This window comes from Balaenoptera borealis (assembly GCF_965194805.1).
Source record: "Balaenoptera borealis genome assembly, chromosome: 19".
In the NCBI taxonomy this organism is placed as follows: domain Eukaryota; kingdom Metazoa; phylum Chordata; class Mammalia; order Artiodactyla; family Balaenopteridae; genus Balaenoptera; species Balaenoptera borealis.
Window position 1 is genome coordinate 68373908 of NC_138878.1, and position 16543 is coordinate 68390450.

At 39.1% G+C, this 16543-nt stretch overlaps 1 protein-coding gene across 1 annotated transcript in view; it reads right to left on the reverse strand.

The window, feature by feature from the left end:
* LOC309617242 (uncharacterized protein) overlaps positions 1-16543 on the reverse strand; it is a 74391-nt gene that overhangs the window by 22154 nt on the left and 35694 nt on the right. Inside the window, exons 5-6 of the mRNA XM_082369155.1 lie at positions 10906-16178; positions 317-10604 (exon numbers count right to left, since the gene is read on the reverse strand). The gene's annotated coding sequence lies outside the window, so the exon portion shown is untranslated. The remainder of the gene's footprint in view (positions 1-316; positions 10605-10905; positions 16179-16543) is intronic.

A 16543-nucleotide genomic window follows, 5' to 3' on the forward strand; every position in this document is an offset into this window, starting at 1 on the left:
CCTCTATCCACCCATAAATCCATCTTATTTTTTTATACATTCAAAGTAAATTACACACATCTGTACACTTCCCCTAAATAATTCAGCATGCTAATCACGGAGTTCAATATTTGTTTACAGTTTATTTATTTATTTATTTTGGCTTTGCTGTGCGGCTTGCAGGATCTTAGTTCCCCGACCAGGGATCGAACCCAGGCCCCCAGTAGCGGAAGCCCAGAGTCTTAACCACTGGACCGCCAGGGAATTCCTAACGGTCCATCCTTTTGATATAAAATATAGATACAGTGAAATGCTCTAATTGTAAATGGATATTTACCGAGTTATATAGAACATTACCATCACCCAGGGAGTCCTCTCATGCTCATTCCCAGTCAGCCCTCACCCCCAATCCTAAAGAAAACAACGGTTTGAATTTATTTTTCCATCAAAGATTAGGTTACTTATTACAGAACTCTATATAAATGGAATTATTTGTTATGTACTCTTGTTGGTAAGGCTCCTTTCTCGCAGCACAGTTTTGAAATCCATCAATATCAATGTAGATCATGGGTCCATCTCTGTCTCTCTCTTTTTTTTAAACATTTTATTTAGTTATTTGACCGCACCATGCCACTTGCGGGATCTTAGTTCCCCAACCGGGGACTGAACCTGGACCCTCGGCAGGGAAAGTGTGGAGTCCTAACAACTGGACTGCCAGGGAACTCCTGGGTTCATCTCTTTTCACTGCCAAGTAACAGTATGTTATTTGGATACATCACATTTGCTTCTCCATCATCCTGTATGTGTATGTGTGTATATCCACATATATGTACATATACACACGCACATATATATGATTTTTATTTTTAAATTTTAAAATAATTGTAGGTTCATATGAAATTGCAAAAACAAACAAACAAACAATGTACAGGGATGTCCCATGTACCTTTGTGCAGTTTTCTGCAATGGCAACAGTTTGTAAAAATGTACTAAAATATCAAGGATGTTGCAACCATCCACAGGGTTTTTTCAGATTACACCAGTTTTATATGTATTTGTGTATATGTGTATGTGTACGTGTGTATAGTTCTATGCAATACCACCAAATTCAAGATGTAGAACTTTCCTGTCACCACAAGTTTCCTTTGTGCTACCATTATAGCCTCACCTTACCTATTCCCCCCGCCGCCGCCCCTACATTCCCAGTCCCAAGCCACCACTAATCTGTTTTCCACCTCTATAATTTGGTTGTGTTACACATGTTATACAAATGGAATTTTATAGTTTGTGACCTTTTAAGCTTGGGTTTTAAATTCAGTATAATGGACTTATGATCCGTGCCAAGTCATTGCATGTATCAACAGTCATCCCATGTTACTGCTGTGTAGTATTCCATGCTATGGCTATATCATTATTCATTTAACTATTCTCTTGTTGAAGGATAACTGAGTTATTTCCAGTTTGGGACTATCACAAATAAAGCTGCCATTTGTACAGTGTGCAGATTTTGTGTTATTATGTTTTCACTTCTCTGGGACAAATACTCAGGAATGCAATTGCTGTGTCATAGGGGCAGTGCATTTTTAGTATTGTAAAAACCTTCCAAACTCTTTCCACAGTGGCTGCATCATTTTATATTCTCACCAGAAAGGTATAAACCTTTCACTTTCTCATGTTCACCAGCATTAGGCGTCATCACTATTTTTTCTCATTTTAGCCATTCTGATATATGTATCTGATCCTGGTTTTAATTTGCATTCCCTAATGCCTAATGATATTGAATATCATTTTATGTGCTTATTTGCCATCTGTTTCTCTTCTTCAGGTTCTGTCTTTTGTTTATTTTCCTGTTGGACAGCTGTTAAATTTTAAGAGCTCTTTATATATTCTAAGAACAAGGCTCTTGTTGAGTACTTTGTTTGCAAATATTTTCTCCTACTCTGTAGCTTGCCTTTTCACCCTCTTCACAGTTCTTCAGTAGAGAAAAAGTTTTTAAATTTGAAGAAGTTTAACTTTTTTTCCCATAGATTGTACTTCAGCTGCCATGTCTAAGATCTCTTTGCTTAGCTGTAGGTGAGAAAGATTTTTTTATTTAAATTTTTAAATTATTATTATTATTTTTTTTTTTTTAGAAATTTAAATGTTTTCTTTTAAATTTCTTTAAATTGTTTTACAATTTAGATCCAAACCTGTGATTTATTTTGAGTTAATTTTTGTATATTGTTTGAGGCTTAGGTTGAGGTGGGTTTTTTTTTTTTTTCCCTATGAACGTCCAATTGCTCCATCTACATTTGAATTGTTGTGTAGGATTTCATTCCTCCATTTAATTGATTATGCAACTGTTAAAAATCAGTTGGGGGCTTCCCTGGTGGTGCAGTGGTTGAGAATCCGCCTGCCAAAGCAGGGGACACAGGTTCAAGCCCTGGTCCGGGAAGATCCCACATGCCATAGAGCAACTAAGCCCATGCGCCACAACTACTGAGCCTGCGCTCTACAGCCTGTGAGCCACAACTACTGAGCCCATGTGCCACAACTACTGAAGCCCACATGCCTAGAGCCCATGCTCTGCAACAAGAGAAGCCACCACAATGAGAAGCCCACACACCGCAACGAAGAGGAGCCCCTGCTCAACACAACTACAGAAAGCCCACATGCAGCAACGAAGACTCAATGCAGCCAAAAATAAAATTAATTAATTAATTTTAAAAAATCAGTTGGAATTCATATGAAAAATTAACTGGAATCCCTATGAAATTCATCTAAATTGATTTTTTTACATAAAGGCTGCTGTTTGAATAAATGATGCACCATTCACATACTATCTTTCTCTACAGGCATAATTTGAATGAAGGTCCTCCTTACCATGCCCATGCATGATGTTACCTTCAGGATATATTCTTTTTTTTTTCTTTTTTTCTTTTTTGGCCATGCAGCATGCAGGATCTTAGTTCCCTGACCAGAGATTAAACCTGTGACCCCTGCAGTGGAGGCACAGAGTCACTGGACCGCTGGAGAAATCCCCAGGATATATTCTTAAGTGAAAAAAGGGAGGTGAGTTATGTCCACAAAAATTCAATTAACTATCAAGTTAAGAAGAAAAAAAAGGGAATTTTATTCAAGCCAAACTGAAGGTTATAAGCTGGGAAGCAGATTCTCAGAAAGCTCTGAGAACTGTTCTGCCTGTTAGAAGTTGAAGGCACAGTCATATACATTTTTGAGAGAAAGGATTGTACATCAAAATGACATATTTATATTTTACATAAAGTCCACCAAGGATACAAAGTCCAGGTAAGCACATACAAAGCAAACAGCAAGTCACCATGACCCCCTGCAGAGCTGGGAATGAACACCATTTTAAGAAGTTACACTGCTAAGTGCAGAAGAAAGGAAAAAATTGATCTTTACGATTGAGCAGTCACTTCCACCTTGAGGAGCTCTGGTTAATGTGTAATGCAGATGCACACTGCACATTAGGGAGGGAGGGAGGAGGCTCAAAAAAACACAAAGAGAATTTTATGTGTAATTTTTCTTGTCCAATCTTAAAGTATAAATTTTACTTCTGGGACTTCCCTGATGGCGCAGTGGTAAAGAATCTGCCTGCCAATGCAGGGGACACGGGTTCAAGCCCTGGTCCAGGAAGATCCCACATGCCGCAGGGCAACTAAGCCCGTGTGCCACAGCTACTGAGCCTGCGCTCTAGAGCCCTAGAGCCACAACTACTGAGCCCGTGTGCCACAACTACTGAAGCCCGTGTGCCTAGAGCCCGTGCTCTGCAACAAGAGAAGCCACTGCAGTGAGAAGCCCGCACACTGCAACAAAGAGCAGCCCCTGCTCACTGCAACTAGAGAAAGCCCGCGCGCAGCAACGAAGACCCAATGCAGCCAAAAATAAATAAATAAAATAAATAAATTTATTTTAAAAAAAAATTTTACTTCCTCAGGTAGAGAGTGTATAGTATTCTACAATTATTCTTATGATTGGGAAGGAATAAGAATATAAATAAATGTAAATAAACACACATGCACATATATACAACTGCATTTTTAGGTACTTACATATTTTAATATTTTAAAATATTTAAGAATTAACTAGAATCTTAAAAGAGTGATGGGGCAGAGACAAAACAGTATGGAGGAACAGTAATAGACTCTAGACATATGCAAATTTACCTGAGTTATAGTTTTGAATTTTGGACAAAAATACATATTTTATATATAATTATCAAAAAATATATCAAAATGAAATTAGAACAATCAAATTCAATGACAAAATTATGACAAAACATATAAAACTGACCATGTAATAAATCTGTAGTTTATCCATACAAAATTGTAATATTTCAAGTATATTTTAAAAAAATAAATTTTGATTGTATATTTCTACTGAAATATATGCATTGAAAATACCTATAAAGATCTTAACATTTTATGTGTAATTTTATTTTTCATAAAATATTGATATTAATATTTTGGTATTAATAAGTAAGTACAGTACACAGTGGAAACTGGGGCATTGATCAAAAGGGAAAAAAAGAAATTGAAAAGAATTTAAGTAAACACTGTATAACTTTAAATTTGTTTGGAAGAATAAATATTAACTTGATCTGTATTTGATTTAAGCCATGTATATTTATTTTACCTCTTTCCATTAAACACATCTACATATGATGGTCCTCTCTGGAGTAATTACCATCCCAATTACTCAGGTTGTGTTATTCAAATGCAATTTCTCACTAAAAGAATATAGTGTCTTTTTAAAAGTTGCCAATTCCAGATCTCAAGCAGGAAATGTTCAAGATAGAACATCTATTCAAACCAGGACACAAGGAAACTATCAGAGGACTGGGGTCACTTGAGGATGAGGATGCCACAAGAGTCAACTTGAATAGAATCCCATTCCCCAATAAGCATCAAAGAAAAGCACCTGAACAAGATTTAAACACAGCAAGTATTTTAATATCCACATTCTCCTAATTGATAGAAAGCTACATTGTTTAAGGAATTGACTAGTTATTCTGGAATATGAAAAATAAAAGGAAAATAGGAATCATTTCTCCTGCTTTTCCAGTACAGACTACTTCAGGGTAACCAAATAGAGAATGAGGAAAAGGTCTTCTTTCCAGAATTCTAAGTGAAAATTCACAACTAGAAATAGGATATCAACATTTTGCTTCCTCTAATATAATAATAGACCTACAGAATGATCATCAGTAACAACTGAAACCAGCAGACAACAAGCTGGTGGGAAACTGGTATTGGGGAAGCACATAGACTGATCAATCGTCGCATCACAGAAAGAGCTATGTACAATATGTCATAATGGCACCCAGTTGTAGGCAATGAGAAAGACACTGCACCACCTCTGAAGTATCATTGACAAAAAGCTGAATCTGATTTATATTATCCTCTAGAGCTAATTCTGCATTTATTGGCAATTTGAGAGAATGCGTTAGGCAACATCAAAAGGCAGTAGTTACGGAATTCCCTCGTGGTCCAATGGTTAAGACTTGGGCTTTCACTGCCATGGACCTGGGTTGATCCCTGGTTGGGAAATTAAGATCCCACAAACTGGGCTGTGTGCCCCCCTTCCCCCCCAAAAAGTTGCAATTGGGTAGTATACTGATGGAAATGATCCTAAACAAATGACCCATTTTCTTCTTCAAAAAAGAAAGAAAAAAAAAAAAAGTAAGAAAGAGAGACAGAAATTAAAAGAGGCCTAAAAGACAAAACAGGTAAATGCAATGTAGCTAACAATGCTGAGATCCTGATTCAAATGATCTAAACCTTTAAAAAATTTTTCTTTTGATAAAATTGAGGAAGTGTGAACCCTGACTGTGCAATTTGAAATTGCAGTCTGAAATGCAAGAAACTGAAATCTCCTATTCCTGAGGGCTCTATACTTGTCAGCCCTGCAGAAGAAAGAGCAGGGAGTGACCGAGGTGAGATCCCTGTCTTCAAAAGTTCACATCCAGTAAGTAATGTGAGACATTCCTCTGCTCTGTCCATTCAGAGGTGAACATAGTTAATTTCATTTCAAACACAGAACACTACCGCGTGAAGAAATTTAAATACAAGTGAATAGTGTAACTGGCACTCTCCTTGCCCCATCAGACACAACTAACCTCTGTTAAAATGTTCATGTTTACATCCTGTCTTTCGCATAATGTGCTTTACTATGGCAAATCAGCAAATTGTAGGAGCACCTCCATAAAAAGTTTTATGTATGTTCAGCAGCAGCTCTCAAATCTTCATATTGTCTCTGTCCTCCCACTGAGAATTCCAAGGAGGCAAGTCTAAGCCTTAAGGCTCATTTCATTTCTGTACATAATGTAATCTTACAAGGGAAGATGGGAATGTAGTTAATATGGGCAGACATAGGCCCACAAAACAGGGGCAAATACATTCAAGCGGAAAACTTGTAGTTTCCAGGCAACCGCACATCTGGGTTCCGGTATCCGCAGGCCCCACCCAACTCCATCTTTTTAAAAAATATTTGTTTATTTTTATTTTTGGCTTCATTGGGTCTTCGTTGCTGCCTGCGGGCTTTCTCTAGTTGCGGCGAGTGGAGGCTACTCTTCATTGCGGTGCACGGGCTTCTCATTCTGGTGGCTTCTCTTGTTCCTGAGCATGGGCTCTAGGCACATGGGCTTTAGTAGTTGCAGCATGTGGGCTCAGTAGTTGTGGCTGGTGGGATCTAGAGTGCAGGCTCAGTAGCTGTGGAGCACAGGCTTAGTTGCTCCGTGGCATGTGGGATCTTCTCGGACCAGGGCTCGAACCTGTGTTCCCTGCATTGGCAGGTGGATTCTTAACCACTGAACCACCAGGGAAGTCCCCCACCTTCTCATTTTAAATGGGCATTACTATGTGTTTATGGATTCAAAGCCTAGTAATTAGAATCCCATGTTGGAAACAAACATACAACTAAAAGAGGATGTTTAAATAAATAATGCACCATTCACACAACAGAATATCAACATTTGTAAAACTGAATGAAGAACCTCTCTAGACATGTGTATGAAGTTATCTCTGGAAGAGAAGAGGAGATGGGGAAGAGAATGCATAGTATGCTACAATTTTCTTAGGGTTCTGAATGAATATGAATACACACATGTATATGTATTAAATTGCTTTAAAAATCCATATTAGAATGAACCCCAAACCCATATAAGATGAATGACATAGAGATGCATAAACAATACAAGCTTGGAGGTTCAGAAATGAAAACTAGATGTATATGGGTTGATCATGTGTTATAGTTTTTACTTTTAATAAGAACTAAAAGTTCACTTCACTTAAAATGTAATTTAAAAAGTCCTAAAATTCAAAGGCAAATTTATGATAAAACATATAAGGCTCATTATGTAATAGGTATGTGGCCTATCCACAGAACATAGTAAGACTTTAAGTAACTTAGAAAAGATGTTTGGGGGGGACTTCCCTGGTGGTGCAGTGGTTAAGAATCCTCCTGCCAATGCAGGGGACACGGGTTTGAGCCCTGGTCCGGGAAGATCCCACATGCCACAGAGCAACTAAGCTCGTGCACCACAACTACTGAGCCTGCGCTCTAGAGCCCGTGAGCCACAACTACTGAGTCCGTGTGCTACAACTACTGAAGCCCGCGTGCCTAGAGCCTGTGCTCTGCAACAAGAGAAGCCCCCGCTCAAAGCAATTAGAGAAAGCCCATGTGCAACAATGAAGACCCAACGCAGCCATACATACATACATACATACATAAATTAAAATAAAATAAAATAAAAAATAATATGTATATACCAAGCTAAAGCAGGCCCTGCTGCATGAGGCACTCAAAGAGGAAGTAGCAACATACCCTACACCACAGACGGTAACTTGCCAAAACCTCCAGTAATGACTCTACCTCTTGTTCAGTGGGGACCAGAGGATGAACATTAGTGCTCTCAAAATAAGGAAGACAATGGTCTTCCTTTACCAATGGAGCAAGCACAGGGTGTAAGGAATTCATACAATGCAGTCTATCCCCACTATTCACTCACTCCGATTTCCACGTGGGGAATAGACCACAGTGTCGAATAAGCAGAGTGCATGTAATTCTCCTACTGGTACCACATGCTCTGGATAAACATTTCCCTAACGTTCATATTTTTACTGACTTCTAGTCAGTGGATAGTGAACTATTTGGTTGAGACTTTGGCAAAATTAGGGCAGGAAAATACAAGGCGAAATGGGGTGGGAGAAATCACCACAGTGGCTCCCCCTCTGCCAATCCTGGTGCAACACATGTCAGCTCACACCGAACAAGGCATGCAGGAGGCACAATACAAGGCCAAAGCTGGCAAACTAAATAAACCACCAAAGCAGGTAAGCCTCTTGGCAGAGGGGAGCCACAGAACTTTAGGACAAACCACCATGTTTCTTCTATCTATGAGCACATGCGAGATCAGAGCAATGGGGCATTATGGGGATTATGGAAATAGACTGTTAATACAGGAATTGATCCACAGAGCATGATTTACATAAAGCCATTAGAGACTGTGTAACATCCCAGGAAACTAGACACTAGGCCTACTATATGGGAGCATAAATTCAGAGTGGACAGGACACCAAATGCCACAAAAAGACTTCATGGGTACTCTTCCTACAGCACAAGGCGCCATTAAACATGCCTTAACAATTGGAGATTCCTATTCTGGTCTCCTCCTGGCCTACCCATGCAAGGTACTAATCTCTGATAATATTACTGAGGAGATAACAAAACAGCTTTTATACCCTTTGAGAACTTCCATGAGTTATACAGTTAGATATAGGCTCCCACGTCACCACAAGGCAAACACAACACTGGCCATTAAAAAAGCATTGCTGAAAGCTTTTCTTCTAAGAGCAGGAACAAGACAAGAATGCCTACTCTCACAACTTTTATTCAACATAGTACTGAGAGTCCCAGCCAGTGCAGGTAGGCAAGACAAAGAAATAAAGGTATCAAAATGGTAAAGGAAGAAGTAAAACTGTCACTATTTGCAGACGACATATTATATACATAGAAAACCCTAAAGACTAAACACCAAAAAGCCTATTGGAACTAATAAACAAGTTTAGTAAAGTTGCAGTATACAAAATCAATATGCAAAAAACAGTTGCATTTCTATACACTATCAGAAAGAGAAAATTTAATCTAACAATCCTATTTACAATTGCATAAAAAAGAATAAAATATATAAAGAACTCATATAACTCAACTATTTAAAAAAAGTCAAACAATCCAATTAAAAAATGGACAGAGGATCTGAATAGACATTTTTACAAAGAAGACATAAAAATGGCCAAGAGGAACATGAAAAGATACTCAACACCACTGATCATCAGGAAAATGCAAATCAAAGCCACAATGATTTATCACCTCACACCTCTTAGAATGCCCATTATCAATAAAACAAATAAGCGTTGGTGAGAGTGTGGAGAAAGGGAACACTTGTGCACTGTTGGTGGGAATGTAAATTGGAAAACAGTATGGAGTTCCGCCAAAAATATTAATAGAATTACCATATGATCTAGCAATTCCATTTCTGGGTATTTATTTGGAAAAAAAAATGAAAAAAGATATATGCACCTCCATGATCAGTGCAGCATTACTTACGGTAGCCAAGACATGGAAAAAGTCTAAGTGTCCACTGGTGGATGAATGGATAAAGAAAATGTGATACAGGGGACTTACTTGGTGGTTCAGTGGTTAAGACTCCACGCTTCCAATGCAGGGATGCAGGTTTAATCCCTGGTCAGGGAAGTAAGATCCCACATACCGTGGGGCAACTAAGCCCATGCACGGCAAAGCCCGAGCACTCTAGAGCCCCTGCACCACAACTAGAGAGAAGCCGGTGGGCCACAAAGAAGATCCTGCGTGCCGCAACTAAGACCCAATGAAGCCAAATAAACAAATAATAAATGTTTTTTTTTTAATGTGATACATACACAAACACAGACACACAGACACGTACACAACAGAATATTATTCAGCCATCAAAAAAGAAGGAAATCTTGCCATTTCGGGCAACACAAATGGACCTTGAGAGTATTATCATAAGTGAAATAAGTCAGATAGAGAAAGAAAAACATCATATAATCTCACTTATATGCAGAATCTAAAGAAATAAAAACATCAAAAATAAGAACCAAACTCATAGATACAGAGAATAGATCAGTGGTTGCCACTGGCAGGAGGTGGAGGGTGGGTAAAATGGATCAAAAGGTACAAATTTCCACTTATAAATAAGTCATGGGGATATAACGTACAGCATGGTTACTGTAGTTAATAATACTGTATTGAGGGCTTCCCTGGTGGTGCAGTGGTTGAGAATCTGCCTGCCAATGCAGGGGACACGGGTTCGAGCCCTGGTCTGGGAAGATCCCACATGACGCGGAGCAACTGGGCCCGTGAGCCACAACTACTGAGCCTGCGCGTCTGGAGCCTGTGCTCCGCAACAAGAGAAGCTGCGACAGTGAGAGGCCCGTGCACTGTGATGAAGAGTGGCCCCTGCTCGCCGCAACTAGAGAAAGCCCTCGCACAGAAACGAAGACCCAACACAGCCAAAAATAAATAAATAAATTTATTTAAAAACAAAACAAAACAAAACAAAAACTTTATTAAAAAAAATACTGTGGGCTTCCCTGGTGGCGCAGTGGTTGAGATTCTGCCTGCTAATGCAGGGGACACGGGTTCGAGCCCTGGTCTGGGAAGATCCCACATGCCGCGGAGCAAATGGGCCCGTGAGCCACAACTACTGAGCCTGCGCGTCTGGAGCTTGTGCTCCGCAACAAGAGAGGCCGCGACAGTGAGAGGCCCGCGCACCGCGATGAAGAGTGGCCCCCGCTTGCTGCAACTGGAGAGAGCCCTTGCACAGAAACGAAGACCCAACACAGCCAAAAATTAATTAATTAATTAATTTAAAAAAAATACTGTATTGAATATTTGAAAGTTTCTAAGAGAATTTTGAAAAGTTATCACAGAAAAAGAATTTAATAACTATGTATGGTGACAGATGTTAACTAGACTTTGTGTGGTGATCATTTTGAAATAAACATATACAAATATCAAATCATTATGTTACACCTGAAACTAATACACTTCTATATGTCTATTACACCTCAATAAAAATATACTCCTGTGTTTTTCAGTTACCCTATCATTGTACAGCAGCTGGTAACACAGAATGATATAATGGGCATTTAAAACAGGGCTGCTGAGAGAACTTGGAAGACCATCCCCCAGTTGGTCAAGAATACTGTCCATAATTGTCACTACATTAAATCCAGACACCTATCACATAATTATACTATATTTAAATGCATGGGAAATGAGGAGACCACCAATTGAGCCATGGGGACCTTTTCTGATGCACACATCCACGCCATAAAATGCAGTTTCCAGTTTTCCCAGACATGAGAGCCCTGATATTGCTACCCCCAGCAAGGGAACATCCACCTCGTACTTTCACGTTTCCCTCATAGAGAGTCCAGAGCCCAGTCGCTTCTCCCTGGATCCCAGTGAGGACCTTAAGTGCACCACTAGCTCTGGGACCATCCTCAGCCTGTGTTCACTTATCATCCAGTGCAAGCCAAAAAAACCCCACCACTACTCTCTGAAGAGGCAACCTAATCTGCCAACCATGTACTTTGCTCCACTAAAGGCATTGTGGAACAACCTGGATCTGATTTCAACATCAAGAAGTGGAACTAATCACCCCAGAACAAGTGACACCATTTGGGTGATACCCAAGGGACAAACAAATGCCCTACTACTGGCCTCTGGATGACCCCCTACTTTAATCCTTACTCTGTTGCTATACCCCTTCCTTATCCGAGAAATTCCAACCCTGTGTGGACTACACATCCACTGGTGGACTAACCGATCCATGGTAAGCTACACTCTCTTCATACACACCACAGGGAACCACACAAGCGTCAGATTAGGATCAATGGGAACCATGTTGTTGGCTATTTGGCTTGATCACTCCCACCAACCACAATGATAGATATCAACACTGAGGCCAGTACACTTCCTATCTCTATTGCCACTAATAACTCCTCTTCTACCAAAGTCAGCCTCCATGATACTGCCTATAGGCCACACATGTCTCCATACTACCATGGGTGAAATATTGTTTCAAATGAGATTAAACACAATATTACCAACCAATTCCAACAAACAAGTAAAGATTCAGTACCTATGGAATCTCATTTAAAGACTGCCCATACAGGGACTTCCCTGGCAGTCTGGTGGTTGGGACTCCACGCTTTCACTGCCATGGCCTGGGTTTGATCCCTGGTCAGGGAACTAGTATCCTCAAGCTGCATAGTGCAACCAAAAAAAAAAAAAAAAAAAAAAGGTCCATACAGCAACGTGAATGGACCTAGAGATTATCATATATATTTTTTTAATGTGGACCATTTTTAAAGTCTTTATTAGCTTTCTTACAATATTCCTTCTGTTTTATGTTTTGGTTTTTTGGCCGTGAGGCATGTGGGATCTTAGGTCCCCAACCAGGGATCAAACCCGCACCCCCTGCATTGGAAGGTGCAGTCTTAACCACCAGAAAAACAATGATCATACCATATCACTTGTATGTGGAATCTAAAAAAAAAAAAAAAAAAAAGATACAAATGAACTTATTTATAAAACAGAAACAGACTCACAGACATAGAAAACAAACCTATGGTTACCAAAGAGGACAGTGGGGATGGGGGGAGAGGGATAAATTAGGAGTTTGGGATTAACATATTCACACCACTACATATAAAACAGATAAACAAGAACTTACTGTACAGTACAGGAACTATATTCAATACCTTGTAAAAGCCTATAATGTAAAAGAATCTGAAAAAGAATACACACAACGCACACATACACATATATAACTGAATCACTTTGCTGTATACCAGAACCTAACACAACATTGTAAATTAACTACACTCCAATTTTTTTTAATTGTTAAAAAAATTTTTTAAAATAAAGAATGCCCAGACATAATGTGCATCTAATATCATAATCAAGATGCCCATGTCTGTGCAAGCAAATCAAGATTAAATTCACACAGAACCAGTACCAGAAAACACTTTGGGATTATGACATAAAATAACAACTCTTGCTTATCAATGAAATAATAAATGTCAAATACTGAGAAGAATGTACACCTTTACAAATATTGGTATCCTTCCCTATCAATTATAACAATCTACTATCACTTCTGGTAAACCTCACTGAAGGCAAAATCCCGATCAAATGGTCAGTGCATATTGCTATAGCTTTCATCTTTAACCGCTAAACAGAATTTACAGGGAATAGGATATATGCAACATATCACCTGGGGGATTATATTTGAAAATATTTTTAAGTTTCTGTAGATGTTATTGAAGTTATGAAAGATGCCTTATATTTTAGAAATGCACTATGGAGAGGCAATCACATGATGTCTAGGATTAAAAATAAGGGACTTCCCTGGTAGTCCAGTGATTAGGACTCTGAGCTTCCACTGCAGGGGGCATGGGTTCAATCTCTGGGCAGGGAACTAAGATCCCACATGCCCCTCGGTGTGGCCAAAACAAAAACAAAAAAACAAAAACAAAAAACCAACAACAAAAAATAAAATAATCACTCTGCATGGAGACAGATGAAAAATGAACGAATGAACTAATGAAATAATCATTAGTAAAAAATAAAGGTGTTTCCCCTGTGGCACAGTGGTTAAGAATCCGCCTGCCAATGCAGGGGACATGGGTTCGAGCCCTGGTCCAGGAAGATCCCACATGCTGCAGAGCAACTAAGCCCGTGTGCCACAACTACTGAGCCTGAGCACCACAACTACTGAAGCCTGTGCACCTAGAGCCCATGCTCCACAACAAGAGAAGCCAACGCAATGAGAAGCCCATGCACCACAATGAAGAGTAGCCCCCGCTCGCTGCAACTAGATCCAATGCAGCCAAAAATAAAATAAATAAAATAAATAAATAAAGTTTAAAAAACAGAGATAAAGATATAATAAATAAAGGTGGAGTATTGGGGGAAGGATTAACAAGACTTCATAATTTTTTTCCACTTTTTGTATTTATTTGAAAATAGTCATTAAAAATGGTAGAATGTCCTTTTATCATCATTTTATGTTAATAAAGATGAATTTTTAAAGGCAGGAGGAAATTTTTGGTTTCAGAGTGTAAGTATGTATCAAATATCAAATGTACACCTTAAATATGTGCAGTTTATATGTTAAGTCAATTACACTTCCACTAAATTGTTTTAAGAACAAGTATTCAAGGGAATTCCCTGGTGGCGCAGTGGTTAAGAATCCGCCTGCCAATGCATGGGATACAGGTTCGAGCCCTGGTCCAGGAAGATCCCACATACCACGGAGCAACTAAGCCTGCGGGCCACAACTACTGAGCCTGCACTCTAGAGCCCACGAACCACAACTACTGAAGCCCGTGCTCTGCAACAAGAGAGGCCACCACAATGAGAAGCCTGCACACGGCAACAAAGAGTAACCCCCACTCTCCACAACTAGAGAAAACCCATGCACAGCAACGCAGATGCAACACAGTGAAAAATAAAATAAATAAATAAAGTTTTAAAAAAGTATAATGGTGGGCTACTGGCAACTTTACCCAACTCCATGTTCAGTGATGCCACACTGGCAGTTTGAAATTGGTCATGGTGGGAGTATTTACACCAGGGAAATTGGCAAACACTACAAACCAGGATTTAATGTACTGTATTATTTAATGTCTTAAGTCAGGAACATGATGGAGAATATGTGAATCATACAGATTTAACTTAAAAGTGGGACTTCCCTGGTGGTCCAGTGGCTAAGACTTCGTACTCCCAATGCAGGGGGCCTGGGTTCGATCCCTGGTTAGGGAACTAGATCACACATGCCAGAACTAAGAGTTCGCATGCCGCAACAAAGATCCTGCATGGAGCAATGAACATCACGTATGCCACAACTAAAACCCAGCACAGCCAAATAAATATTTTTTAAAAAATAAATAAAAGTGTACAGTGTATGTGAGCATTACACTGTGCATAGCATGAGGAAAATATGATCTGTTTCTTTGCTAATGAAGAGAGAAATAGCCACAATCCACAAAAAAGTAAATAGAGAAAAAACATAAACAGATATTTTAAAAAAGACATACAGGTGGCAAATAAACACATGAAAAAATGCTCAACATCATGAATCCTTAAGGAAATGAAACTATTGCACACTTATTAAAAGGATAATTTCAAAAGACTGACCATAATAAGTATTGGTAACAATAGGGAAGAACTGAAACTGTCATACATTCTTAATAGGTATGTAAAATCGAACAACCATTTTAGACCACTGTCTAGCAGTCACAAGTAAGCCTTCATCTATCCTGTGACTCCGGATACTTTGAACTATTGGCTCAAGAGAAGTGAAACGTATATACATATAAAGAATTAAACACAAATGTCCATAGCAGCATCATTTGCAATAGCCAAAATGCTGGAAATAACCCAAATGCCCATAAATTGGTGAATGGATAAACAAATGGTTATCCATAGAAAAGGTACTACTCAGGAAAAAAAAGAAAGAACTGCTCATAAGCATCACTGAAGAAATCTCAAAATAATTATATACAATGACCGAACTCAGAAAATAAGAAAACATTTTATTAATTAATTCATATAAAATTCTAGAAATACAGATTAGTCTATTATAAATGAAGGCAAACTAATAGTTGCCTAGAGGGCTGAGGAGGGGAAGGAGAGGTTTCCAAAGGACATGAGGTAAATTAGGGGTGACAGCTATATTCATTACCATGATGATGATTTCATGGGTTCATATGTATGTCCAAAAAATTTTTACACTTTAAACAACTGCAGTTCATTACACACCACCTATATTGAAAAAAAACTTTTCAGGGTTCAAAATAACATTGAGACCTCCACTCTCTTCATAAAATCAGGTTGGGCAACCCTGTATTGACTCTCGTTCCTGATAAACTAAAGAGGGGGAGACTTGCCTCAGTAGCAGCAAATATTGGTGAGCAATGAAGTTCTTTTCCATCTCAGTCACCAGGAATGATGGCTGCATCCCAAATCCACACGGCTGGGTTAAGGGATCTCCCTGTTATCTAAGCCTGTTTTCTTCCTTGTGCATCAATGGCCTTGACGTGAACATCCCACAGAAGCTACAGGAATCCACAAAAACTTCTCTGACAATAAATAAAAAAGATGAACATGCCTAGAGGTCCTAATAGCTTCTGTGCACATTGATCCTGCAGTCACAATCACTGGAACATTTGTGGATACACTTTTATAAGCGACACATACCATCTACGGGGCTGCAGTTTCCTCCACTCTCTATTAATCAAGTGTTTCTGTACCAATGATTGCGCCCCCTTACCTCTGTACTTTTACAGTGACACTAGCCTACTGAATTCTGGGTATCAGGATACATGCTTCCTTTGCAGTATTTGGGGTAGGGATTCCCAGCAGCAGTAATGGGCATTATGTGAACAAGAAAAACGATTCATGTTGCTCCCAGAAGCACTCATTGTCACAACATCTTCCCACCTCC